Source organism: Paramormyrops kingsleyae, chromosome 18, assembly GCF_048594095.1.
Source record: "Paramormyrops kingsleyae isolate MSU_618 chromosome 18, PKINGS_0.4, whole genome shotgun sequence".
Taxonomy (NCBI): domain Eukaryota; kingdom Metazoa; phylum Chordata; class Actinopteri; order Osteoglossiformes; family Mormyridae; genus Paramormyrops; species Paramormyrops kingsleyae.
The window spans coordinates 6,136,649-6,164,600 of NC_132814.1; the positions used below are offsets into that span (position 1 = coordinate 6,136,649).

A 27,952-nucleotide genomic window follows, 5' to 3' on the forward strand; every position below is an offset into this window, starting at 1 on the left:
AGTCTATGGAGGACAAAGCGCCGTCGGGAGCGGCGGGTGACGACGTGAAGACCGCAATGGCAGGGGGACCCGTGGCGCTACGAACGATCCATTTTATCATAGGGGCCGTGGCATTGATTATGGATACGGTAATAGATGACGATTGTGCGCCGTGTGCAGCATACTGCCCCAACTTACGCTGGCACAGGTGTTACTGTCCAGAGCCATATTATCTGCTTTATAATTTTGAAATGGTCGCCAAAAAGCTGTGCACGCCACGGGTTGCAGATATATTAACAAACTGTATCATGACGTTTGCCCCAAAGCCGCCACCCGCAACAATTGTTCAAGAGGCTATTGATACCGTTGTAAATAAACTGAAATATTTTAGCGATATACGCGCTACACTGGACGGAATAATGGGCGATATTATAGACCCTCAGAACACGAGCGATGTTTATACGGCGGTTCTGGGGTACTGGTGAGTGGCGCGGCATGCGTGAATGTCATTTCAAAAGTTATTTTAAGAGTTATGGTCCTGTTTTTATTTTATTTTGTAGCGAGTAAGTAAATAAAATAATAATAATGAAAATAATGTGTGAAATGAGTTTCTTTTTTTTTACTTTTCACTCTATCTACATCCATGAAACCTGCAAAGTTACAATTATTGGTTAAATTGTGGATTGTAGATGGCATGTGCCATGCTGGTCACGCTGGACAATTCTTCTAGCCATGTAGTCTTCACTCTCATCCAGGATATTACCACATTATGTTACCCTTAAGCAGGCAACATGTGTACCACCCTGTATAATCTATCTACACCACCAAATGTCCCAGGGTTTTGATGGCGTAAAATAAACACGTTTCAAGTGCTTGTTAGCCATCATGAACCTCTAGCAATAATGACACAATGTTTTCATGACTCAACTCATTTTGTTTAGAAAGCATATAAAAATGATCAGCTAATCACATTTTGACAGACGTTTACACACCAGCCATAGTCTGCTCGCATGTGTACAAATTACAGAAATCATTAAATGCCTCATCTACAGCATACTCACAATCACCCTCTTCAACTATGCGTTTCAGCTTGCGCAATTTGGCCCGTACATTAATTTGGCCTTTAAGTTCAGAAACTAACACATCGATTGATGCATGTATTTTTACAGGAGCGGTGTGAGGGTGAAACATGGCAACCGCTTTTGTGATAATATGTTTAAGCTGTGGCCTATACAGCTTTTTGAACAGCTTTTCAAAATTGTTAAAGAAGTAAAACGGTACAGGTTCATAGAGGCACGTGTGCTGAAGCCGGTTAGGGTGTTTCACAGAACAGCCGATACAGTTCGCCTTCAAGTCATCTTCGAGGAGCTGATCCAGAATAAAGACAAGTGACCCTTTGATTATCTTCATGGCAGCGTCGGTGATGCCGCCATCCACAGAATCTTCAGATAATGATGGGCTCGCAAAACGATCGCGGAAATCATCCAACATCGAAGCAGTAACCCACAATGTCCGCATGCGGAGGTTGTTGTGACTGGAACAGAACCCCATACGGGGCCCATGATGCGGTCCGCCGCGGGGTGTGTTGAGTAAGCTCTGGTGGCGGTGTATCCATTCGCTGCCCAAAAGTATAGGGGGTCATGGATGGGGTTCGCTGAGGGTTAAGTTGAGGAGAAGACTTGTTGCGCAGTATCGCCCCAAAAGTAAATTCAGACGGGGCATCCAGGAAATGTGGGTGTGCGGAAAGGTCTGAGGGTGTGTCTCGTCCAGGTGATGATACCCAATGAGATGAAAGAAGGCCGTACTTAAACATATTATCACAAAAGTGGTCGCCATGTTTCACCCTCACACCGCTCCTGTAAAAGTACATGCATCAATCAATGTGTTAGTTTCTGAACTTAAAGGCCAAAATAATGTACTGGCTAAATTGCGCGAGCTGAAATGCATACTTGAAGAGGGTGATTGTGAGTATGCTGTAGATGAGGCATTTAATGATTTCTGTAATTTGTACACATGCGAGCAGACTATGGCTGGTGTGTAAACGTCTGTCAAAATGTGATTGGCTGATCATTTTTATATGCTTTCTAAATAAAATGAGTTGAGTCATGAAAACATTGTGTCATTATTGCTAGAGGTTCATGATGGCTAACAAGCACTTGAAACGTGTTTATTTTATGCCATCAAAACCCTGGGTCATTTGGTGGTGTAGATAGATTATACAGGGTGGTACACATGTTGCCTGCTTAAGGGTAACATAATGGGGTAATATCCTGGATGAGAGTGAAGACTACATGGCTAGAAGAATTGTCCAGCCTGACCAGCATGGCACATGCCATCTACAATCCACAATTTAACCAATAATTGTAACTTTGCAGGTTTCATGGATGTAGATAGAGTGAAAAGTAAAAAAAAAAAAAAACTCATTTCACACATTATTTTCATTATTATTATTTTATTTATTTACTCGCTACAAAATAAAATAAAAACAGGACCATAACTCTTAAAATAACTTTTGAAATGACATTCACGCATGCCGCGCCACTCGCCAGTACCCCAGAACCGCCGTATAAACATCGCTCGTGTGCTGAGGGTCTATAATATCACTCATTATTCCGTCCAGCGTAGCGCGTATATCACTAACATATTTCAGTTTATTTACAATGGTATCAATAGCCTCTTGAACAATTGTTGCGGGTGGCGGCTTTGGGGTAAACATCATGATACAGTTTGTTAATATATCTGCAACCCGTGGCGTGCACAGCTTTTTGGCGACCCTTTCAAAATTATAAAGCAGATAGTATGGCTCTGGACCGTTGTAACACCTGTGCCAGCGTAAGTTGGGGCAGTATGCTGCACACGCCGCACAATCGTCATCTATTACCGTATCCATAATCCATGCCACGGCCCCTATGATAAAATGGATCGTTCGTAGCGCCACGGGTCCCCCCGCCATTGCCGTCTTCACGTCGTCACCTGCCGCTCCCGACGGCGCTGTGTCCTCCATAGACCCTTCCCTAATAATCTTCTCAATATTTGTGATCAATTCTTCGACCGGGGGACCCTCATCTGAACCTGTGTGTATATAATCACATGTTGTCTTTACCCATTTTAAACAGTGAAAGCCATTGCTATGTCTGAAAACTTACAGACACGTCGGCCGTTTTCTTCAACATCCTTGCTCGGCATCCTTAATTCACTTGATAACATAAAAAAAACTTTTGGTCAAAATAACAATAATATGTTTTCACCGTATTGGCAATTATAACAATTATAAAATAATGTTAAAATGACAGTGTATCATGCCTCCAGTTTAGCTTTTACATCTTCGGTTTGAAAAGTTGTTCGTGGTGTTCGTAGCTTCAAGCTTTCAAGCGGTGGTTGGTGTCTTGCTCCGATGTCTCTCGCGCTTAATAAACCCTGGGCTGTTGCGGTTTATGGCTCTGGACTCCGGGACAAATGTCGGGACAAATGTTCGGTGCCCCGGGGATTGTCTCGCTGTACCCATATTTGGAGTTTCCGTCGACAGGGTGAACTTGCATGCAATACCTCTCACTAGCTCCTACAGCTACTTAATTATTGTTACCTAAATGATTTACATCACGCTCGCACTACTTAAAATTTTCGTTACAACAAAAGTGAAGTTTATAGTCAATCTGTAGCCTCGCTACATAGTGGATGACTGCTAGCACTGTTGAATGTGGCCTATGTTTCATTAACAATCAAGCAGGCTGCATCTCAGTTACCATTGTCAACTTAACATGCTACTCCAGCACGCATCTCAAATCAAGCTTGTAGATGATATAAGCTGGTACTGTGGCGTCATCTTGTAGGCTGTCTGACATTTACTGAAAAATGTCTTTATTAAAATAACTAAGGCATTATTCTTTAAAGTTTTTTTATGTGTATTTGATGCGTGGTGCTAAATGCAGCTTACTAGTTCCTATAAAATGTAATTAAATAACTATGCCCACCTTCTTTAAAATGGCAAAAATATATCCTGAATTCTTACACACTTGCCTGATTCCGCAGTTCCTGCATCCCCCTACCCTTCCATGGTTTGTGAGATAAGAAAGCCTAATCATACTAATTTAAAATTATGCTATAACAAAACGATCCTTATGTATTTTAAGAAAAACGTAAAATATATATATATATATGTCGGGTGTTTTTTGATTCAGTTTGATGATCAACCTCTAAAGGCCACTTCTTTAAATTTCTTAGCAAAATGCCGAAATAACAGTTTTATTCCTTAAACTGTTTTATTCCTTGTTTGAATCATCAGTGGCTATGCCCTGCTCATTTTCAAAGAGAGATCTGTCACCTCTTGATTAAACTTTTGTGAAGCAATGCTAATTCTTGGCCGTTCCCCGTACCTTGTTAAAACTTCACACTTCTGCATTCCAAGGGGGCACCTTGCAACAGCTTATCAGTATCCTGTAATGTGTTGTAAAACAAAACTGTCACATATAATTTCAGCGTAAAACATGATGTCAGTGTTTTTACCATTAGAAAATAATGCATTATTATATAAAATAGCCCGTCGACAAGCACAACTAATGTTTTATCCCTTAAATTAAGATAACTAAGGCATTATTCTGCCAAATATTTAAAAATGTTTCGGTGTATGTTGATATATACCGCTCACTAGTTCCTACCGTTCTTGTTGCCTAATTGATTTAAAATTTCGCTATAACAAAACGATCCTTATGCATTTTAAGAAAAACGTAAACTATATATATATATATATATATATATGTCTGGTGTTTTTGATTCGGTTTGATTATCAACCTCTAAAGGCCACTTCTTTAAATTTCTTAGCAAAATACCGAAATAACAGTTACTGCTAAACTGTTTTATTCCTTGTTTGAATCATCAGTGGCTATGCCCTGCTCATTTTCAAAGAGAGGTCTGTCACCTCTTGATTAAACTTTTGTGAAGCAGTGCTAATTCTTGGCCGTTCCCAGTACCTTGTTAAAACTTCACACTTCTGCATTCCAAGGGGGCACCTTGCAACAGCTTATCAGTATCCTGTAATGTGTTGTAAAACAAAACTATCACATATAATTTCAGCGTAAAACATGATGTCAGTGTTTTTACCATTAGAAAATAATGCATTATTATATAAAATAGCACGTCGACAAGCACAACTAATGTTTTATCCCTTAAATTAAGATAACTAAGGCATTTTTCTGCCAAATATTTAAAAATGTTTCGGTGTATGTTGATATATACTGCTCACTAGTTCCTACCGTTCTTGTTGCCTAATTGATTTAAAATTTCGATCCATATGCATTTTAAGAAAAACGTAAACTATATATATATATATGTGTCTGGTGTTTTTGATTCAGTTTGATGATCAACCTCTAAAGGCCACTTCTTTAAATTTCTTAGCAAAATACAACTAAATACGTCTTTTAAGTTATTTACTCGTTTTGATTACCTATCCGTTGGTGAAATTAGCTAAATGTTGCTGTGGTTTTTCGCGATGAGCTGCTCGCTCCGTTTGTTGCTACCGTTTTGAAATGGTTGTCTTACGAATCATTATTCTTTGTTTGATGCATGGTTTCGTGTAAACATCCGCGACTGTTTATGACTACACCATATGTCCAATAGCCTGGGAGCGGATGATTCTACCCCATGTTTGATTCTACCCCCATGTTTCCTCCGCAGGTGCGAACTCCCGTGCTATGCTTCACAGACACGTTTGATGTTTTAGCCCTTAAAAATAATATACCCATTGCATTATTCTAACATGGTATGTTGCTAAATACCGTTCACCAGTTCCTACAGCTATTAAATGTATTTAAATAAAATCGGTCATCTTGTTTAAAATAAAACTAACAAAATACAAGTAAATGCATCTAGGTCGCCATTTTTAACGTGTTTACGCCCCTCCCCTTCCCCCAGCGATCGACCATTTCACGCGGAAGTTTGAACAGGCCGGCCGCATGCCGGTGTTCTGCTCCGTTGCGGGATAATGGCCGCCTTGCTACACTGACGGAACCCAGAGCCGCTACCGATGGATCTTCGCGTTTGGTGAAAATGCTTTTTCTCTTTTACATTGAAATAAACTGTTAAACTGATTACGGCTTTTCTCGTTTTTAAAAACTTGTGCTAAAATGTTTGCTGGTTAAATGTTTTCTTCAACCTTCTTCTTTAAACACGTTGGTTAAATGTAATGGGTTTAAAATGTTTGTGCTTGTTTCGCATTTGCTCTTTTGTGCTTGTTTCGCTCGGGGAATGTCTTTAGTTTAAAAGTTAAAGTTTGGGACTTGTGTCGTTTGTTTAAAATACGGTGTTTCGCTGGGGCATGTCTCTACTTGTTTCAGTTCCACCTGCTTTTCTTTCTTTCTTTTTAAATGTAACACTAAAGTTTTGCCCTAGCTTATGTTCATCCTGCTATATGTTTTATTATTCCTTAACAACGTTATTAAAAATAACACATTAAGAAAATACATGTAATGTATTTTTATTCTATTAAAGTTTAACAACCCCCCAAACCATACGACCCCCCTATCGGCAACACGTGGCATAAGCATGTATGATACCATTTGGCCAAAACCCCCTCCCCCCCGACCAATCAGAACAAAGGATACGCCCACATCCCGCTTATGACGTCATAGATGGGAGAGCGCTTTAAGCTCCGCCCAAACTACCACATAACCTTTTTTGTTAGCACAGTGATGGCTAATTGGCAAATTGCTGAACCACAAACACTCAATAGACACTTTCTGCAGCTGGAAAAGTCTGTTTGGGATTATGTGAGCAAATGCTTATTAAAATAACATGAAAAGTTTGAACAGTATGAGTAGGCTATGTGTGATTGCTCAGAAGAGCTATTCTTCCAACAGTGTATGGACATGAAACCAACTGTCAGAAATTCATTCGGGTTCCAAATTGTGTTGTTGTGCAAAGCTTGTAAATACTGACTCATTCAGCTGTAATTATGCAAGTACAGATCTGCAGTCAGTTGATGCCCCTTCCTGGGTTATTCCCTGCCTTGCACCCATAGCTTCCAAGATAGGCTCCAGACCCCGTGACCCTGTAAAGGACGAAAGGGTACAGAAAATAGATAGATGGATGGATGGATGGATGGACAGACAAGAATAGACCACTGCCTCTTATTTTGGATCAAAAGTTCTTTTTTTTTTTTTTTTTTCCCCCCTTGTCGTGTCCGGCAGTTTAGCAAGCAGGATGTTAGTCTGGGTGCTTTATTGTGCCAACACTTTTATTTTAACAAGTGGAGCTTCGGATTTAAGCTCCTCTTATTACTTGAGGTATACTCTTTATTAATCATTTTTATGTCAATGCACCACAAAGCCGGAGCTGACAGGGGGGGTTAGTGGGAAAGAGATAGAGAGAAAGGGGTGAGAGACAGAGGAAGTAGAAAAATAAATAAATACATAATAAAAATAAAATAAGGAGGGGGGTCAGAGAGACAGGGAAGAGAAATAATACATAACAAACAGTAGAACAAAAAGGAAAGAGTAATAAGAGGACAGCTTCTGCATCTTGCTGCTTTACACCGTATCATCACACCAGCTGCTGTATCTGAAAGATAAGATCCAGGGACGCACACAAACAGTATACACATAAAGAAACCAGTGGTACCATTATGACATGGGAATGTGCTTGTGCCAGTATCTGCTTCTGGAATTAAATACGTTAATACCAACGAAAGAAAATAAATATATATGCATAAGCAGACCACCAGGAACACTGTCTAAATATCGTCGTACCTGTATCTGCATCTGAGAGGAGGGAGTGGAAGCCACACACCAACTTTCACACACACTCTCACACACACACACACACCCAGACAAGGGGAAAGAGGGATAAAATAGGGGAAGAGAGCCCTAGGCTCTCTTGTGTGTGTGTGTGTGTGTGTGTGCGCGCATGTCTGTGTGTGTGTGCATTCTAAGTGTATGTGTGTTGATATGAAAGTGTGTGTATGTGTGTGCGTGTGCATATGTACGTGTATGTGAGTGTGTACGCATATGTGTATGTTTGTGTGTTGTGAGTGTATGAGTGTGCAGGTTAACATGGAATGATTCCCAGTGTGTGTGCGAGGCCACAACAACACCGCCCCGGGGCCCCCAGACGGCCGGGAGAGCCCCGACGGGTCACGGACCCAGCCGCCCCACAGCGGCCAGGTACCCGGGCCCCTGCCACCGGACGGCTGCGCGCCCACCCAAGGAAGGCAGAGGGGGAGGCACCGGGCGCCCCCCACCGGCGAGCACGAGGCAGAACCCCACGGCCACAGGCGGCAGCGCCCGGACCCCGGACCACCCGCACACCCCGCGGGGGCCCCGCCAGCCCCGGGGAGACCCGCCCCCCCCCAAGACCCCCACCCGGGGGACCAGGGGGACGCCCCGAGAGCCACCAAGCACACCCGCCCCTGACCCCCACCTCCTCCAAGCCCAGATCCCAACCCTCCCTCCCCAGCCCCCGCACCCTCCCTCCCTCCCCCAAGTCCCCTCACTGCCGTCCCCACACCGCCCCATCATCCACGTGCTCCCCGTACCAGGACAAACCTGCAGACACACAGATCCATGTATGCACTCATACACACACTCAGACACACACTCCCAGTCACACCTGCCCGTCTTTGAGGTCCGGCCGCAGATGCCCTGGGCTTGCCTAGTGGACGGCCCAGAGTATGTTTCCCATCCCCCCAGATCGCAGGCGAGCGGGCACCCCCCAGATGCAGCCGACCCCCCCCGAGCCCACCCGCCGGCGCCCAGGACCCCTCACCCCGCCCGCCCCGCAACCACCCCCCACCCACCTTGATCATTGATGTTGTACATGTGTGTGAGCTAAGGTGTCGTTGAGATATGGGGGAGCATATGGGGAAAAGACACCCACCGACCCCCCCAAGCCCTAAGTGTCTAAAGTGGAGTTAAAATGTGTGGTGTAGGTGGATGCGGGCCGGCAGGGGGGGCGCGCGGTGATAGTCCACAGTGCCGCAGGGTAGCGGGCGCCAGGCAAGGCGCGCCCGGACGCACGGCGCCAACACCCAGGGGGCACCACCGCCCCCCGCCGCAGCGCCCCCCCCGCCCCAACCCAAGGAGGTGTCTGGGGCCTCATCTGCGCCGGCATCGCCGACGAGCCATTCATACCCAGATACCCACATTCACCAAACACTCGCACCCCACCGCACCCGCACCACCCCAACCCCGACATGCTCCCCCGTCCCAGGCCATACATGCAGACAAACAGAGCATGCATACTCACCAGATACACACACAGACACGCACGTCCACACGCACACACTCACCAGATACACCCACAGACACGCACGCCCACATGCACACACTCACCAGATACATGCACAGACACGCACGCACACACTCATCTCGAGGCCCAACAGCAGATGCCCTGGAATTGTCCAGTGGTCGGCTCCAGAAGATGTTCCCCTACCCCCCAGGTCGCAGGCTAGCGGCACCCCGCCGAAGGCCGGCAGCCCCCTGCGGACGCCACCACCCCGCACCCGGGCCCGTCAGCCAACACCCGCCGCCCCCCCCCATCCCCCAACTGCCCCGGTCCGCCCACCACCCCCCTTGATCAGTGGGAATGGGCGTGTGTGTGGAGCTAGGGTGCAGTTAAAATGTGGGGGGACTCAAGTGGGGGATGGATACCCCAGCCAGAGCTGCGGTCCTCCCCCCCCCAGCCCCCACAGGCCCTCAATGTCTAAAGTGAAGTTAAAATAGAGGGGAAGGGAGTCGCGCTGTCCAGCTGTGGGCTGCCAAAGCAGCCGACCCAGGACCTGCACAGCTCCCCCCACCCTCCAATGCCCTATGAGAAAGAGTGGTGTGACATGAATGTATGTCTAAAGTGCAATTAAAATAATACAGAGGGGGGTGAGTGGCTAGTCACCCCCCCCCCTTCCCTATGTGTAATGCAGTGTGGTGTTGTGGGTGTGGTGTCTAAAGTGGAATTAAAAGAGATGGGGGGTGACTAGCTGATCACCCCCCAGTACCTATATGGAGTGTGGTGTAGGTGGGTGTGGGCTGTAGGGGGCTGTGGGGGAATAGGTGGTAATGCAGCAGGGCAGCGGGCATCCAGCATGACGCGCCCGGATGCGCGGCGCCAATGCCCACGGGGGCGCCACCCCCCCCGCCGCAGCACCCCCGCCCCAACCCGAGGGGGGTATCCGGAGCCTCATCTGCGAAGGCCTCGCTGACGAGCCTCTCTCACACAAACACCTACATTCACCAGACAGACTGACCTGGGACCTGTACCCTCTGTACCCTGCCCCGGTGCCCTCCCCCCAGAGGCCAGCATGCCCAGAGCGACACCCTAATCAGTCCCACATGGGAAGGGGCGCCCAGGGGGAGACCGGCCCCCCCGGCACGGACGAGGCCCCCACCCCACTAGCGGGCCCCCCGGAGCCCCGAGCCAATCAAAAGTTCTGATAACAACTAGCATCTTATTTGATAAATTTTCATTTAAATATTTCTAAATGGAAAACCCAGGCCAGCCGGGTGGAACAGTGATTAGCACTGTTGTCTCACACCTCTGGGAAAATGGTCTGAGTCTCTGCACCGACTGTATGTGAATGGAGTTTGCATGTTCTCCCCGTGCCATTGTGCTGTTTGCATGTTCTCCCCGTGCCATTGTGCTGTTTGCATGTTCTCCCTGTGCCATTGTGCTGTTTGCATGTTCTCCCCGTGCCATTGTGCTGTTTGCATGTTCTCCCCGTGCCATTGTGGGGTTTGCATGTTCTCCCCGTGCCATTGTGCTGTTTGCATGTTCTCCCCGTGCCATTGTGCTGTTTGCATGTTCTCCCCGTGCCATTGTGGGGTTTGCATGTTCTCCCCGTGCCATTGTGGGGTTTGCATGTTCTCCCCGTGCCATTGTGCTGTTTGCATGTTCTCCCCGTGCCATTGTGGGGTTTGCATGTTCTCCCCGTGCCATTGTGGGGTTTGCATGTTCTCCCCGTGCCATTGTGGGGTTTGCATGTTCTCCCCGTGCCATTGTGTTGTTTGCATGTTCTCCCCGTGCCATTGTGGGGTTTGCATGTTCTCCCCGTGCCATTGTGTTGTTTGCATGTTCCCCCCGTGCCATTGTGGGGTTTGCATGTTCTCCCCGTGCCATTGTGTTGTTTGCATGTTCCCCCCGTGCCATTGTGGGGTTTGCATGTTCCCCCCGTGCCATTGTGAGGTTTGCATGTTCTCCCCGTGCCATTGTGCTGTTTGCATGTTCTCCCCGTGCCATTGTGCTGTTTGCATGTTCTCCCCGTGCCATTGTGGGGTTTGCATGTTCTCCCCGTGCCATTGTGGGGTTTGCATGTTCTCCCCGTGCCATTGTGGGGTTTGCATGTTCTCCCCGTGCCATTGTGTTGTTTGTATGTTCTCCCCGTGCCATTGTGTTGTTTGCATGTTCTCCCCGTGTCATTGTGGGGTTTGCATGTTCTCCCCGTGCCATTGTGGGGTTTGCATGTTCTCCCCGTGCCATTGTGTGGTTTGCATGTTGTCCCCGTGCCATTGTGTGGTTTTCATGTTCTCCCCGTGTCATTGTGTGGCTTTCATGTTCTCCCCGTGCCATTGTGGGGATTTCATGTTCTCCCCGTGTCATTGTGAGGTTTGCATGTTTTCCCCGTGCCATTGTGGGGTTTTCATGTTCTCCCCGTGCCATTGTGGTGTTTGCATGTTCTCCCTGTGCCATTGTGGGGTTTTGCCTGTTCTCCCTGTGTCATTGTTCCGCCACCCTGTATAGGCTATGGAAGATGGACGGATACATTAAAAAAGTATTTTCAGATGTTTGTGATCTTATGGTCCCTTGAAATTATTTGAGAAAGGTTGCCATTCACATCTTTAGTTTCCTGTTATTTCATAAATGTGGAGAACAATGAATAGAGTCAAACCTTTGCCCTGTCACATTCCTGTGCACCATGTCATCTTCATGTTATATCATGTCTTGGTGTTTAGCTGCAGGAGAAAACTGGAGAACCCACACATTGCAAATTATTTGACAGGTAATGGGTTACATATACCATTGCGATTTGCTATTTTCTTTGCAGAGCTCTCATTGTAAAGAAGGTTTGGCAGCCCTGACCTATAGGGTAGCAACAAGCTGCCTATGCAAAGGTGCAAAGTGCCAGCATAAAACACAGTTATAACCTCACCTCACCATTGGTTCACTGAGCCTTGATGATAGACGACTGCCATGGACTAACTAAAACTAACAACTGTTAAATCCTTCCATGTTACCTGTTAGCTAGCCAGGTAAAACACTTAAAATACAATTTACCAAACACAGAAGTAGAGTCTCTTTTCTCGACTGACATAGACGCCCCCAAACCGACGTAACTACACACAGCCCAATTTCCAAAAATAAATAAATAATAAAAACAGAATGCAACAATTTGCAAATCATATAAAGCTGTATACAGAATTTTTAACAGAGACATCATATCAAATGTTGACACTGAGAAATTTTATTATTTTATGACAAATATATGCTCAATTTGAATTTGATGCCAGCAAAGACAATTTCCCCATGGGGATCAATAAAGTATCAATTATTGTTTTTTTTATTACCTAATGTCATAAGCACCTGTACTGTTCTACCACAGAGCCATGCTGGTGTAATACACATAGGATGTAGTTTGCCATTGTCCTGCTGAAATACACAAGACCTTCTCTGAAAAAGATGTTGTCTGGATGGTAGTATATGTTGCTCCAAAATCTGAATGTATCCCTCAGCAACAATGTTGCCTTCCCAGATATGCAAGCTGCTAATGCTCTAATGCATCCTCATACAATCACGGATGCTGGCTTTTGAACTGTGAGCTGATAACAAGCTGGATGGTTTCTCCCCTCTTTAGCCCACAGGACGTGGCGTCCATGATTTCCAAAAAGAATTTGAAAGTTTGATTTGTCAGGCCACAGGACAATTTTCCATTTTGCCTCAATCCATCTTAAATGTGTTCAGGCCCATAAAATTCCCGACTCCCTTGGAACCTTCGACTCTTGGCCCTGGGGGCGGCCTGAACACCAAGTCCACCAACTCCCACCCAGTGTACACCGATTGCTCTCTTGAACCGCAGTTAGGTATGGCCAAAGGACTAAGGGCTGGTGGTGGTCCCTGTCGTGCTAGTAACCAGCAGAGGTGGGTAGAGTACCCAAAATCTGTACAAAAGTAAAAGTACTTATGGAAATATTTACTCAAGTAAGAGTAAAAGTAACAATCCCAATAGTTACTTGAGTAAGAGTAAAAAAGTATCCGATGGAAAAACTACTCAAGTAGCTAGTTACTAGTTACTTCTGATCTGATTGATATGAAGCGAAAATCTTGAATTTCAAACTATTTGGAAAGCTTCCACACACCTCACCTTGAAAGTCTCTTTGTTTTGTTTATATAAAACATAGGCTGAAGTAAAGTAGCCTATCTCAGTCCTGTGATGGGCACATTAACATCACATAAACTGTCATTTGCAATAAAATTTCAAACACACCCAGATGTTTTTCTGTCCACAGTTTCAAAAGCCAAGGTTGACCTGCTGGTTTTGTTCCAAAGTGCACTGCATTTAGCAAAAGCTGACCGTGATAGTCTCTTATACGTATCACTTCCAGCTTCTGCTGCTGAAGCATCAACAGTAGCAACAAGATTAAGTAAATGGCAGGCACATTTTTGATGTCTGGGAAGTTGGTATTCCAGGCCACAGTCCTCATCTAAAATACCAAAAAGGTCTTGGTACTCCACCTCCGATTTACTTTCGTCAGATTCATCCTCAAGTATGTAGTCTCCCTCCTCCTGTGCATCCTGAGCATCATCTTCTTTCTCCTCCCCATATATTCGAAAGGCCTTCAGGAAGTTTGAGACACTATCTGTAGTTGTCCTAGTAATCTTTCCTCTGATTTTGTACTTTTCGTGTATTTCCTCTAAAGCAGCAGCAATTACATCGAATGTGTGTGATCCTGTCATCAGTGTGCAAGTCAAGGCTGCTGAACATCTCTCTAAAGATGTACTGTACTGTCTATCCAGTGGCAGGTGACCCCCAAGTAACTGCGCTGCCTGGCTGACCAGCAGTCTGCAGTTGTATCAATGTAATCAGCATGGTTTAATTTTTGGATAAGTGCACTCTTCATGTTTTCAAATGTATCCTGCACTTTGAGACGCAGTGTTTTTCTTGTCATGACGGCATACTGAGGTTGCAAAGTTTCTATAATTTTCCTAAATGATGGTAGTTCTATAATAGAAAATGGCTGGCTTCCTTCACAGACAAAACTGATCAGCAGCTTGTCAATCACTGCCTGTGTTACCTTCGTTGCAGGGCTGGAAAAGGCACTAATGATCTTTGGATTCTTTTTTGAATTAGGTTCATATGCATATATATATACACTCACCTAAAGGATTATTAGGAACACCATACTAATACGGTGTTTGACCCCCTTTCACCTTCAGAACTGCCTTAATTCTACGTGGCATTGATTCAACAAGGTGCTGAAAGCATTCTTTAGAAATGTTGGCCCATATTGATAGGATAGCATCTTGCAGTTGATGGAGATTTGTGGGATGCACATCCAGGGCACGAAGCTCCCGTTCCACCACATCCCAAAGATGCTCTTTTGGGTTGAGATCTGGTGACTGTGGGGGCCATTGTAGTACAGTGAACTCATTGTCATGTTCAAGAAACCAATTTGAAATGATTCGAGCTTTGTGACATGGTGCATTATCCTGCTGGAAGTAGCCATCAGAGGATGGGTACATGGTGGTCATAAAGGGATGGACATGGTCAGAAACAATGCTCAGGTAGGCCGTGGCATTTAAACGATGCCCAATTGGCACTAAGGGGCCTAAAGTGTGCCAAGAAAACATCCCCCACACCATTACACCACCACCACCAGCCTGCACAGTGGTAACAAGGCATGATGGATCCATGCTCTCATTCTGTTTACGCCAAATTCTGACTCTACCATTTGAATGTCTCAACAGAAATCGAGACTCATCAGACCAGGCAACATTTTTCCAGTCTTCAACTGTCCAATTTTGGTGAGCTCGTGCAAATTGTAGCCTCTTTTTCCTATTTGTAGTGGAGATGAGTGGTACCCGGTGGGGTCTTCTGCTGTTGTAGCCCATCCGCCTCAAGGTTGTGCGTGTTGTGGCTTCACAAATGCTTTGCTGCATACCTCGGTTGTAACGAGTGGTTATTTCAGTCAAAGTTGCTCTTCTGTCAGCTTGAATCAGTCGGCCCATTCTCCTCTGACCTCTAGCATCAACAAGGCATTTTCGCCCACAGGACTGCCGCATACTGGATGTTTTTCCCTTTGCACACCATTCTTTGTAAACCCTAGAAATGGTTGTGCGTGAAAATCCCAGTAACTGAGCAGATTGTGAAATACTCAGACCGGCCCGTCTGGCACCAACAACCATGCCACGCTCAAAATTGCTTAAATCACCTTTCTTTCCCATTCTGACATTCAGTTTGGAGTTCAGGAGATTGTCTTGACCAGGACCACACCCCTAAATGCATTGAAGCAACTGCCATGTGATTGGTTGATTAGATAATTGCATTAATGAGAAATCATCATTAATAATCCTTTAGGTGAGTGTATGCAGATTAGGTTACATTTGGTTTTATTATACATTAAAACTTGAATCATTAATAAATTGGTAATTATGTATCTATGGGCACTTTGGACAAATAGCAGTAAGTAAAAATAATATATGACTATAAGTATAAGTAAATTTTAATATATATATATATATATATATATAAATTATTATGTATATGTTTTGTGATTAATGGTGTGAATGAATAATATGCTGGGCTAAGCAACTCTTCCTTTTAAAAGCAGTCTCCTTTAAAAACATTTATTTACTTTATTCTTACATTTTAAGTACATGCATTCATTAGATAGGAATAAATTCAAATGCAATGACGTTTTCATTTTGTACATGTTCTGCACTTAACGTTAGGTGAAGTGCAGTGGTGGAGGAAGTACTTAAGTTTAGTACTTAAGTAAAAGTACAACTACCCTGCAAAATATATACTTAAGTAAAAGTATAATTACTACATCAACATCTTACTTAAGTTAAAGTCCTAAGTACATACTTTTAAATTTACTTTAAAGTATTTTTTTAAGTAAAAGTACACAATCGGTTGTCTCAATGTCTGGGCTGTTCAATTGTAATAATCACAAACAATTTCTATTGTGTGCTGGAAAGGGGAGTTGTGCAAGCTCTCTGCAATACTGACACACTGTAAAAATCTGGTTATTTACTTATTATTACTCATTAAATAATAACTAAGCTAAGCCAATTATGACATACAATTTATTTTATTTTTACTATACTATTAAGAGCAGTAAAAAAAAAAAAAAAACTAAAAAAAAAAAAAAACTACTGTATTTGCCATGTTAAACTAAGTGTTTGGACCCTAAAGTTACAGGATTTTACATTTACGTTAATACAAAACCACAGTGTATGGGGCACTGAAACGTGAAACCAACATGATTACATCTTTAGACTAAAAAGACAAGCTACTGACACTTACAACCAAGCATATCACACGGGTAAAATTGGTTTGATATTCGCATATACTTTCGCACTAAATTGCTAAATATATATATAAATATAATATATATATATGTTTGCAAATTCTAAAAAATGTCATGATATTGACGAAAAACAACTGTTATAGTGCAAAATTGTTCACAATCGAATCAAACCTAAATATAGTTTTAACTGCATGCTTACTTGCGAATGTCAACTAAATACCCAGTGTTGAATGGTAAAGATCGAAGCTAGGGGCCGTATAAAAAGTTTGAACATTTTTTCATCGAGTCAAAACAAACATCTGTTTTAGCCAACAACGAATGTACAGATATAGCAGTAGTTTGCTCATCTCCAAAAATGTAACGTACTAGCAAGCTATCGTCCCTGCTGTGCTAATAACCAGCTAATGAAGTTGCCCTGTTAGGGTACCACTAACTTACGTCAAACAAATATTATACTGGTGTGATATTTTTTTATGTTGACATCCGTTTTTCTATAACAGTCATAGCACCATGTCATAGCAAGTTAGTAACTTAAATATTAATAACTAGCATTGCATGTCTTACCTCTATATGTTTCTTCAAATTTGAAGGGGAGTTTTTAAACGCCAACAGTTCTTTGCGTTGAGGTAGGCACTTGACACATTGAAAACGCCAGGAGTCATTCTTTGAACCTTTAAATTCAAATAACTTGTTTAAATAAGGCCAGGGGTTTCTCTCAGAATCAGAGCTGCAGGGCACAGGCTTAAGCTCAGTCGACGTTGTTGGCTCTTCGTCCATGTTTGATATTTGGTGTCCTTTTCTTCGATTTACATCAGTTACATTGTGTTGTTTCAAAACGCGTGCTCACTATTTTCGGCGTGAGTTCTTTGACCAATCAGATCTCCGATCTGTTTCAACGTGCACTGGCCAGCAACGCCAAAACGTCAGTCGACCAAAAATTTTTTATGCAAGATTCGGAAGGATGTAACGACACGCATTTTAATAATGTAGTGGAGTACAAAGTACAGATAATTGCTGAAAAATCTACTTGAGTAAAAGTATAAGTATGCATTATTTTTTTTATTTAAGTAAAGTATAGATACGTAAAAATTTACTTAAGTACAGTAACGAAGTACAAATACTTCGTTACATTCCAACACTGGTGAAGTGTCACAAATAAAACCTTTAGTGAAGTGTACGAATTTGTGTATAACGTCACAGTATGCACTTCAATTTATTTAGATTTTTGGAAAATGGATATGAAAACATGCAGACGTTTAGAATGAACGTTTTTTACGAACGTGTGTTGTTTGTAAGGTTCGCAAGATATTTGTCATTGCTTGAACAAGCGCGCATATGAGGAAAAACATTCGGACAGTGTGTGAAATATGGTACTATAAGGTCAAAGTGCCCATAGTTACCAAATTACCATTAATAGGGTTCAAATAGGCATCATATTGACACTTACGTTTTTTCAGGTTGGAGCTGGAATTTTTGTACGCAGCGATGTCGCTTTTTTTTGGTGCACACAGCCTGCATCGCATTATGAAACTGTTCTTTCTCACATCTTGAAGTGAAAAAATAGAGTTGATTTGAGGCCACGGGTGATCTGCCCCCGATAGCTCACACACGTCATCCTCTGCTTCAACCATCATCTTTCTAAACGCGTGCTGAACTTTCCAACGTCTCGCGAGACTTCAGATCAAGTCACGTAAACTAATTATTATTTTATATATCTAATATTTATTACAATTTTGTCAGTATCAGAGGAACGCCATCAAATGAAGCGAAGTAAAAGTAAAGTTTTTTCACTAAAAATGTACTTGAGTAAAAGTAAAAGTACCTATCTTTAAATATTAGGGCTGTTTTCGAATAAGGATTTTCATAGTCGAATCTGATTCGTTCGATTTTGCCGTAGTCGACTGATAGTCGAACCTTTTTTTTTTTTTTTTAGATAGCAGCTAGATTTTTTCCATTTCAAACAAAAGAGTTAAAAAAAACAAAGAAAAACATGGTGTGTAACTGTCACACCCTGCTCCGTTCGATCCTAATGTGTGCCACGCCCACCTCGTTACCTCGTGTTCAGCCCTGATTGTGATCGCCTGTGTCCTATTAAGTCTAGCTTGTCTTTTGTATTTAGTCCTCGTCTGAGTCAGTCTTCCCGAGACTTGTCATTCTTTGTTCTTTTGTTTTTTTTTTTCCTTTTCCTGAGAAACAAACTACCCAGATAAAGATTTTCTTTCATTGCCGAAGATTTTTGCACAATACTGCTCAAATTACAAAAATACATTGTATGGGGTAACTATTATAGTTTCATAAATATTTAAACTGCTTAATAAAATAAAAATATATACACAGGTCCCTATTAAATTTTGACAAATTCATGAGTATCATGGACTGAAAGGATTTTTGCATCACAGATAAATTTGCACTGTGTAAGGGTAATTTTCCAATACCACCTTTGACGAAAACAAATGTTTTGCAATCAATCACTTTGTATTGGAGTCCATACTTAATAAGAAATAACAGAATATTAAAATTTTGATATTGCCCGTCCTTGAAGTAACATCAGCTAGAAACACCTAATGTCAGGGTGGATCCAACAATATATTGTAACTACCTAATTATTTAAAGGTAGTTTGTGTCAGATTTTTCTAGCATTATCTTATTTTATTATCTTAATAATCATTCACATACAAAACCAAAATTATAGCTTATCCTGAACTTTACCCAAAAATTAGTCAAGCGATTGATTCCCTTTGTGCAACTGCCTAGTCCAGTGTTCGAAATCTGGGAGTAATATTTGATTTCTCTTTCAGTTGTGATTCGCATGTAAAATCAGTCTCACATTCTTGTTTCTCTCAATTAAGGAACATTTCAAAATTGTTTCAACGGCTGAACTAGAAAAAAATTAATGCAGTTGTTTCATCGCGTTTGTATTATTGTAATGCATTGTTTACCGGCTTAGATAAACCATCTCTTTCGCGCTTACAAGCGATATAAAATGCAGCGTGTTCTAATAAGCACACGCATATTACCCCTATTTTACATTATTCGCATGAATTTAAAGACTTGGCGGGGGGGGGGGGGGGTACGTAAAGCCATTTCATAACCTGCTCGTACAATCCTTCCGTGTGCCACGCCCCCCTCGTTACCTCGTATGAAACCCAGATTATCAGATGTTTCGTGTTATTCCTGATTAGTCCTGCGTATTTCAGTCGCGATCGAGTCCTTTTCCCTAGGTCTGTCATTGAAGTCTTTAGTGCTGGTTTGCAGTCTGTCTTTTGTTTTATGTATTCCCCGACTATCCGGACTTCCTGTCTGTTCTCTCTCTTCTGTTCCTGCTCCGTTCCCGCACGACGTGACATTTCAGTCTGTGGCTCCGAGGCTTTGGAATAATCTCCCGCTGCACTTACGTTTGACAGACTCCGTGGATTCCTTTAAAAAAAGTTAAAAACTTTCTCGTTTAATCAGGCTTTTGTGTAGATTTTTATTGATATTGATTGTATTGTAAATATTTATTTATTTTTAATATTTCTCGTTTAGTCCTTTATATTTATTTTGTTGTACAGCCCTTTGTGACTACATGTCAGTGACAAGTGCTTTATAAATAAATAATGAATAATAGCATTGCAGTTCAACAGCAGATGGGGAGACTTTCGTGATTTTTTAAAAAAAAATGTATGCCTTTTGCATTGAGAACTCTGCTGGCTGTTATTCAGGATCCAGGATGGAAGAGATGAAGAGTTCAATCATTGGTGGCCATGATGCTAAGGAGGGGGCCTGGCCCTGGATGGCTTATCTGCATATTGAAGCCCCTAAAAGGATCTCGTCTTGTGGTGGTTCTATCATCAATAACAGATGGATCCTGACTGCTGCCCATTGCGTTGAAGAGTGAGCTAATTATTAAATTGTAGAAATTGTATTAAAATGAAAATATTGTAGTAATAATCCTGTAAAAAGTTATAATACCACTACGAAGTAAAAAAGCTTCTTTTAAAACAAAATTGCCAAAAAAAAAAAAATCACTGTCACATGTTTTTTGGTTTTCTTATTCAGTAAAGCTTTGATCCATGAAAAGTCCTATGTGAGGCTGGGAGCATACAAGCTGGACATACCGTCTGCAAATGAAGCCAATTATACTATTAGCAGAGTGATCATCCATCCTGACTATAATGTCAGTGACAAACACGACGATGTTGCCCTGGTGAATGTGAACAGAAATATCACCTTTTCCCGCTACATTACACCCGTCCTTTTGGCCCAGTCCTCTGATTCCTTTGGTACTCAGTTAAACTGCTTTGCGATCGGCTGGGGACGGACAGGATGTAACAGTGAGTTTGCTGTTTTACATTATTTGTGTGTTCTACTGTGTCTTCTCATATATCCCATTCTGTATTTTTTCTGTCTATTAATAATAAAAATGGACAGTAGAGGCTATGAAACTGCACCTCTAAATAAACCCTGTACCTATAAATTAATCCAGAAACAATCAATCAATATTACACCCTGTGTTTATGAGGACAGCCTTCCCTACAGTTGATATGTTTTCCAGTAATTTCCTTATACTTCAACTATGTTGGGAGAATGATGAGGTTTATGGATCCAACTAACATGCCAGCTGGGTGTCATTTGAATGCTAGATTCCGCAAGAAACCCCAAAAGCCTCCATCTGACCACCTCTGTCTCCCAGAGCAGTTGCCCTTTTAAAAAGGCCGGTCACCTGACCAAATGTTACCTGCTTTGTTTGCTCTGTTTGTTCATGATCCATCATGTTCTGTCATGTTTATATTTTCCTCCAATCAGATACTGTTTGTAAATGCTGCTCCATAATGTCCTACAGTCTATGTGGCCTGACTGTCTGTCTGTAGGTAACACATTTCTAAATCTCTGAACCCTGCTCAGCTCCTTCCACTCCATCTTTATTCAACAGTCCATCTTATATCTTTCTTCCATACCATATACAGTACACCTCCTGCTGCCATTTTTCCAGAACAACCTAACACCCCTCTTGTAATGCAGTGCAAATGGACTTCATATGACATACATTTATCTTTTTGTAGCCCATTTAGAGTATCCAAAGACACTGCAGGAACTCAACATTCCACTTGGCAAGTGTAACTTGAAGAGATTTATTTGTGCGGGTGAATCTGGAAAACTTGTTTATATGGTAAGATTAAGAAAATGTAGCTTGTCCTAATACTGTATCCATGCAATCCTCATGTAGAATGCAATGAACTTTAAGCCAGAATAGAACAAGTAGCAGTTCTAGCTGTTTATAACACTGGAAGGAGAACAAATGTATAAGCAGTGTGTGTGCTTGTGTTTACAGGGAGACTCAGGTGGGCCTCTGATGTGTTACCTTAGAAAGAGCTGGATTCAGGCTGGAATTGCGAACTTTGTAACAGATTGCAATGCGAAAGTCTTCCCAGCATACTTTGCCAATGTCCCCGACTACCTAACTTTTATCAACAAACATACCCTTCCTTCCACACAAGAATACTGAAACCTAAAACCATACCTGCCTAGTGCTAATGATTTTGAATGCTTGCACATGCCACCATCTTTTTCCTCAACTCCGTTCCTTGAATTCATTTTATTTTTTCTGTCCAGTTCTAATCTCTAACCCTTCCTACTTTCACTGTCAATTGCAAATGACAGAAAACACTTTGCTATCATCAGGAAAAAAATAAATAAATAAATAAGCATTTTATCCAATGTGTTCTCTAGTCTTTCAGGGGGAAGTGTATTGCTTTGTGTGTTAATGTGCATTGTGCTAACATTGAAACAGTGAAAACAAGGATCTTAATTTCATATTAACATTCATCCTTGGAACTTCAAAAGCACAAATATCGTGTCACACTTTATTGCCATAAAGTCTGTATACACATTTACAATCACATTCACCCAGAACCACAGTGTGGCAACAGGAAGTGACAAAGGGAGGGATTGACATTAGTTACAAAAGTGCAGAAGCTCAAGCTAGTACAAGTACTGAACTTAAAGGGACCCTGTTGTGCTTTTCTGGGTTTTTCCTTTTCTGTTACCATGACCATGATGATATAGCTTTGTATGCATGTAAACAGTCTGCAAAGTCTCAAGGCCCAAAGCATATGCCAAAGTTAGGAATTCTCACAACAAAAACCACTCTTCTCTAATCTGACTGAAATGCCTCATTGGAATTCCAGCCCTTCTTCCATGACATGGTTAGGTCACCTCGTCGTACAATCCTTATTGGCCATCTACCTACAAGCAGACTGCAAGACAAGGGCGGGAATTATAGGGCAAGCTGACCAATCAGAGCACACTGGGCTCGTCAGGGGTAGGGCTTGAAGCTCTAATCGAGCATTTTAGATAGTCATAGACAGATTGAGTAGAGATGTAAAGTATAAGAAACATAATGTGCTTTTGGAACATTGAAGCATGTAAATCTATTCTAGTATCCATCCATCCATCCATCATCTGCCGCTTGTCCGGGGTTCGGGTCGCGGGGGTAGCAGCTTCAGTAGAGGCACCCAGACCTCCCTCTCCCCAGCTAACCCCACCAGCTCCTCGGGGGGGACACCGAGGCGTTCCCAGGCCAGCCGAGAGATATAATCCCTCCAGCGAGTCCTGGGCCTGCCCCGGGGCCTCCTCCCTGTAGGACATGCACGGAAAACCTCTCCGGGTAGCCGCCCAGGAGGCATCCGCACCAGATGTCCAAACCACCTCAACTGGCTCCTTTCAACGTGAAGAAGCAGCGGTTCTACTCTGAGGCCCTCCCGGATATCCGAACTTCTCACCCTATCCCTAAGGGAGAGCCCAGACACCCTGCGGAGAAACCTCATTTCGGCCACTTGTATTCGCGATCTCGTTCTTTCGGTCATTACCCATAGCTCATGACCATAGGTGAGGGTAGGGACAAAGATGGACCAATAGATCGAGAGCTTGGCTTTTTGGCTCAGTTCTTTCTTAGCCACGACGGACCGGTTAAGCGCCTGCAGAACTGCAGACGCTGCTCCGATCCGTCTATCCAGCTCCCGATCTCGCCTACCCTCACTCGAGAACAAGACCCCGAGATACTTAAACTCCTCCACTTGAGGCAGTACGTCTTCCCCAACCTGAAGAGGGCAAACCACCCGTTTCCGGCTGAGAACCATGGTCTCGGACTTGGAGGTGCTAATCCTCATCCCTGCCGCTTCGCACTCGGCTGCGAACCGCCCCAGTGCCTGCTGGAGATCCCCAGCAGATGAAGCCAGCAGGACGACATCATCTGCAAAAAGCAGCGAGGCAATCCTGAGGTCACCAAACTGGACACCCTCGACGCCTTGGCTGCGCCTAGAAATCCTGTCCATAAATATGATAAACAGGACCGATGACAAAGGGCAGCCCTGGCGGAGCCCAACACGCACCTGGACATTTCAATTTATTCAGTTTATTGTCTTGCGTCTTGTTTCCTGTTCATTCGGTTGTCCTAGTTTTGTTTCCCTTAGTATTTGGTCCTTTTTCCCCTAATCTGTTAATTGACCTCTCGGTGCCCATTACGGTAATTGGAATCTACCGAAATCCAAGGAACTAGAAGAGGCAAGATCAATCAATAAGATGTCTTTGTCCCGCCTCCTTTAGTTGGTTGGACCCACCTCCTCTGCAACCTGATTGGTTAACTCTCTGAACCAATCATTTTTCACTCTACACTCAGTCAGAACATTTTTGTGGAAGTATAACTCCCATGAGGCTTGTAAGCCTGGACCAGGTTCCGGAACTTTGGTGTGAAAGCGCCTAATAAATTGACAATTTAGTGAAATTATACTTTCATACTGGCTTGACAAATATGAAGCCAAACATGAAATGTGATAATTATTGAATCTGCTGGGACATCAACACCAAATAGTGTATTGATTTAGCATTCTGGGTTCATGGCAACTGTTCCACACCCCTTGGTTTTCGAGATTTCTTCACAGACAAATTTTAATTAATTTTTGAATGTTCACATGTATGCACATAATGTCCAATGAGACAATACATAAATGGATTAATAACTTTAAAAGTAGACAAGACAGGCACATCTAGTGAAGTCTGCTTTGATCAGTGGACTCAAGGGAACAATGCAACCTCTTGGTTCTTTGGCAGCCCTTAGCTTTTCTGGATATTTTTTTATCTGTAATAGCTATTAATTAATATATTGTATAAATGTAATATGCGATGGGCAATGCACAAATAGATTAATACCTTTTAAACCAAATGACGCAGGCATGTCCTGTGAAGTGTGCATTCGTCAGTGGACTCTGGGGGACAATGCACACCCCTTCGAATTTCAGGTTATCTTTGTTTGTAATAATTAGGCCTATTAATTAATATATTCTGTCAATTAAATGCACAATGGGGCAAATACACTAATGGGTTAATATCGCTAAGACTAGAGCCATATATCACTAGACTACGGTGTGCTGGTTGTGAGTGTACTTTGTTTCTCCAGCAGGGGGAGGTGTTTACCACAGAAAACAATGCTGGCCCTATTCTGAGAGAAAACTTTGGTTTTTCTGTAAATTGTGGGGTTAAATCTGTTAAAATTCACTAATACCAAATTCCAAGCAGTGCAAGTAGTTAATAAGCGTGTTCTGTATAACGTAAATATATACTGTATAACCACAAGCCAAAAATCCTGCTGATGGGATATAATGGTGGATAAGGGTCACGTATCTCTAGTACTGAAAGCACTTGCATACAAATGTATACAAACCTCCAAGACTTATGGCACAGTCCTGAACACACAGCAGAAAATTTCGCTGAGCGAGGGCCTGTGACAGGGGGGGTTTCGAGGAGCATTTAGACCCATTGATTTAACACATGGCTACGTGACTGATGGTCATTTGAAAGATCAGTCTCCATCCCTAACTTTGACTCTTTCTTGACTGTGATAGCCTCTTCCTGTATTCATCGGAATTTCATTTTAACCAAAAGAAAATGCTGTGAGGATTTCCTTCTGTCTCCTGCTTTAACCTCAGATCAAAGGAGCAACAAGAAAAGCTAATGTATGCATTGATGTTGTTTATTAGCAATAACATTATTAATAACTGACAGCAAGGCAGTACAGTAAGCCTAAGAAAAAGCCAACAGTCTCTTTATGTGCATCAAGGAGGGATTTTTTTCCATCACTTGCCTGTTGTGATGACTGTCATTGACCTGATGAATCAAAAATCGCTTTTGGTTAAGCATCGGAGTGTGCAAAGCCACTGTTTCCCGCAGTGTATGTATTCATGATAAATTTTGATAAAACATCAAAAGAAGACTAGAGCTGCAGAAAAACAGTTGTGGAGACATTTATTTTAATAACATTAAAATGGTTTTATCAGCAGGTAGGCTCTACAAACATATCTTTACATAATATGTGTATGTTTGTGCTAAGAGCTGAGAGTCAAGGGTAAATGAAGCAAGTGGATACTGAGGTCAGAGATGTTGGGGTTTTAAAGAGGTTGAAATACTTCCATATTGTTTCATAGATTAGCCTGGGGCAATAAGTAGGGATACATGATCAGAGGAACAGCCAAATGATAAGAAGGAGGGAGAGAGAGAGAGAGAAAGAGAGAGAGAGAGAGAGGCACATTCAACAGTAATAAATCCCAACACTCATAACCTTAGGAAACAAACTGGTAGAATAAAAAAGAGTGGAAGACAGAATGAGTTTGGGGTCAGAATACAGAGGTGAGAAGTGAGAGAAATGAGAAGGAAAGACTAGAAGAACTAGAAGGAAAGGCAGCAAAAGAAAATGATAGCAGTCGAGGAAGAAAATGTAGGTGATCAATCGTGCTTTATTAAAAACATTAAAAGCATAATAACTGGATGTGAGAAGGAGGTACGGGCTGAGGAGAATAAGGATGGTAAAGAAGAATTACAACTGCATAGAGCATGATGGGTGGAGAGGCGTGGCAATGGAGTCCCTCAGCCATAATCCAGTGCCACATCTGCTGACCACAAACAGAAAACAGAACAGAAAAGTCCATGAGCAACAGTTGTATGACAGATTGCTGTTTAGCCTATTGAATACTTGAATGGAAGCTTAGCCAGTGAGTGAATGTGCCTTGTGAGCTACTGTGGCTTTATTCTGACTTTCGCTGTACCAAGACTGCAGGAGGCGCTCTTGTCCTGCTCTTAGCCTGCCATGTGAGAACCTCACCAAGATTCCTCTGATTCAGGTCCATCTGTAACACAGCGACTGCCGGTGCTTGTTGGCTCTTTATAAATGGCTTTCTGCTCTACTGTGTGTTGTAGGTTTTTGCTTCTGGATTTATGGTCTATGGTTACTTGTGGACCACGAGCCATGTGTTGAGAGCTGGGTGAGCAGAGCAAAATCTTGTGTCTCTGCTCAGCTATTAGTGCATTCCTCCACCTATTGCTCCCGAATCCATAGAAATACGACTCCTTGCTGGAAGAAATATCCATCAATCCATCCATCTTCCAACTGCCTATCATGGCGAAAGTCTTGGGGGCATGGAGCCTATTCGAGGGTAGTGCAGGGCACAAACTTGGAGTAACTCACATTGCAATGCCTGTCCATTTCAGGGCGCATTCATGTACAAACTTCTTCACACGCTTATACACTATGGCCAATAAGGAGATACCTTTGGACTGCAGCAGGAATGCAGTGTAACTGCAGGAAGACCATGCAACACAAGCAGAACATGTAAAATCTACACACAGAGAGCGTAGATGTGATCCAGACCCCAACTCTGGAGGTGTGTGGCAAAATTGCTTGTATTCCCCTTCTAATTAGATGTTGTTAATTACCAATTAACATTAATCCATTAAATTGGAAAAACCTAATTTATTTTCAGACGTGCTGCACTCTTTTGTGATTAAGAGAGTGTTCTGTTTACTAAACTATTGTTAAAATAATATCACTTAATTGCATGCATGTGCATAAGCAAACATGCTAATTAATTCTAATTAAAATCTTCCTGATGAGTCTGAGAACAATTAGAGATATCTCATTCCCAGACCAGCAGCAAGAACTACACTGATTACACTGCATACAACAAAGCAATAATACCATATAATGCAGCATTGTCTGTGTGTGTGTGTGTGTGTGTGTGTGTGTGGGAGAGAAAGAGAGACAGTATGGGTTAAGGATTAATGTCTCTGGTTAAAAAAAACAACAACAACAATTTTCCCAGCGGTAGCTGTATTCACGTCATTATTTGCTGATTTAACTCTCTCCAGTGTTACATGTTACTGTAAATATCTTTTGAATGTTCTATGCTGTGTGTGCAGTGTTGCAGTCTGTGAAAGACGTTTTGCGGTACTGCACACTGCTGTGACACTGCTCACAGTGTTATATGCTGTGGAACATGACATGCACTGTTGCATTCTGCTGTGACTCTGTATGCAGTGTTATATGCTGTGGAACATGACATGCACTGTTGCATTCTGCTGTGACTCTGTATGCAGTGTTACATGCTAGAAGTGCATCTCGCTGACTATGCAAGACTTTTTTCTCTAATCTATTTAGTTTG

The 27,952-nt window shown here is 42.7% G+C and overlaps 1 long non-coding RNA gene across 1 annotated transcript in view; it reads left to right on the forward strand.

Annotated features, from left to right (window-relative positions):
• LOC111838674 (uncharacterized) overlaps positions 1 to 22,176 on the forward strand; it is a 106,092-nt gene extending 83,916 nt beyond the window's left edge. Inside the window, exons 2-5 of the long non-coding RNA XR_011983503.1 lie at positions 20,186 to 20,357; positions 20,523 to 20,797; positions 21,527 to 21,633; positions 21,796 to 22,176. This is a non-coding gene — a long non-coding RNA (uncharacterized lncRNA). The remainder of the gene's footprint in view (positions 1 to 20,185; positions 20,358 to 20,522; positions 20,798 to 21,526; positions 21,634 to 21,795) is intronic.
• The last annotated feature ends 5,776 nt before the right edge of the window (positions 22,177 to 27,952 follow it).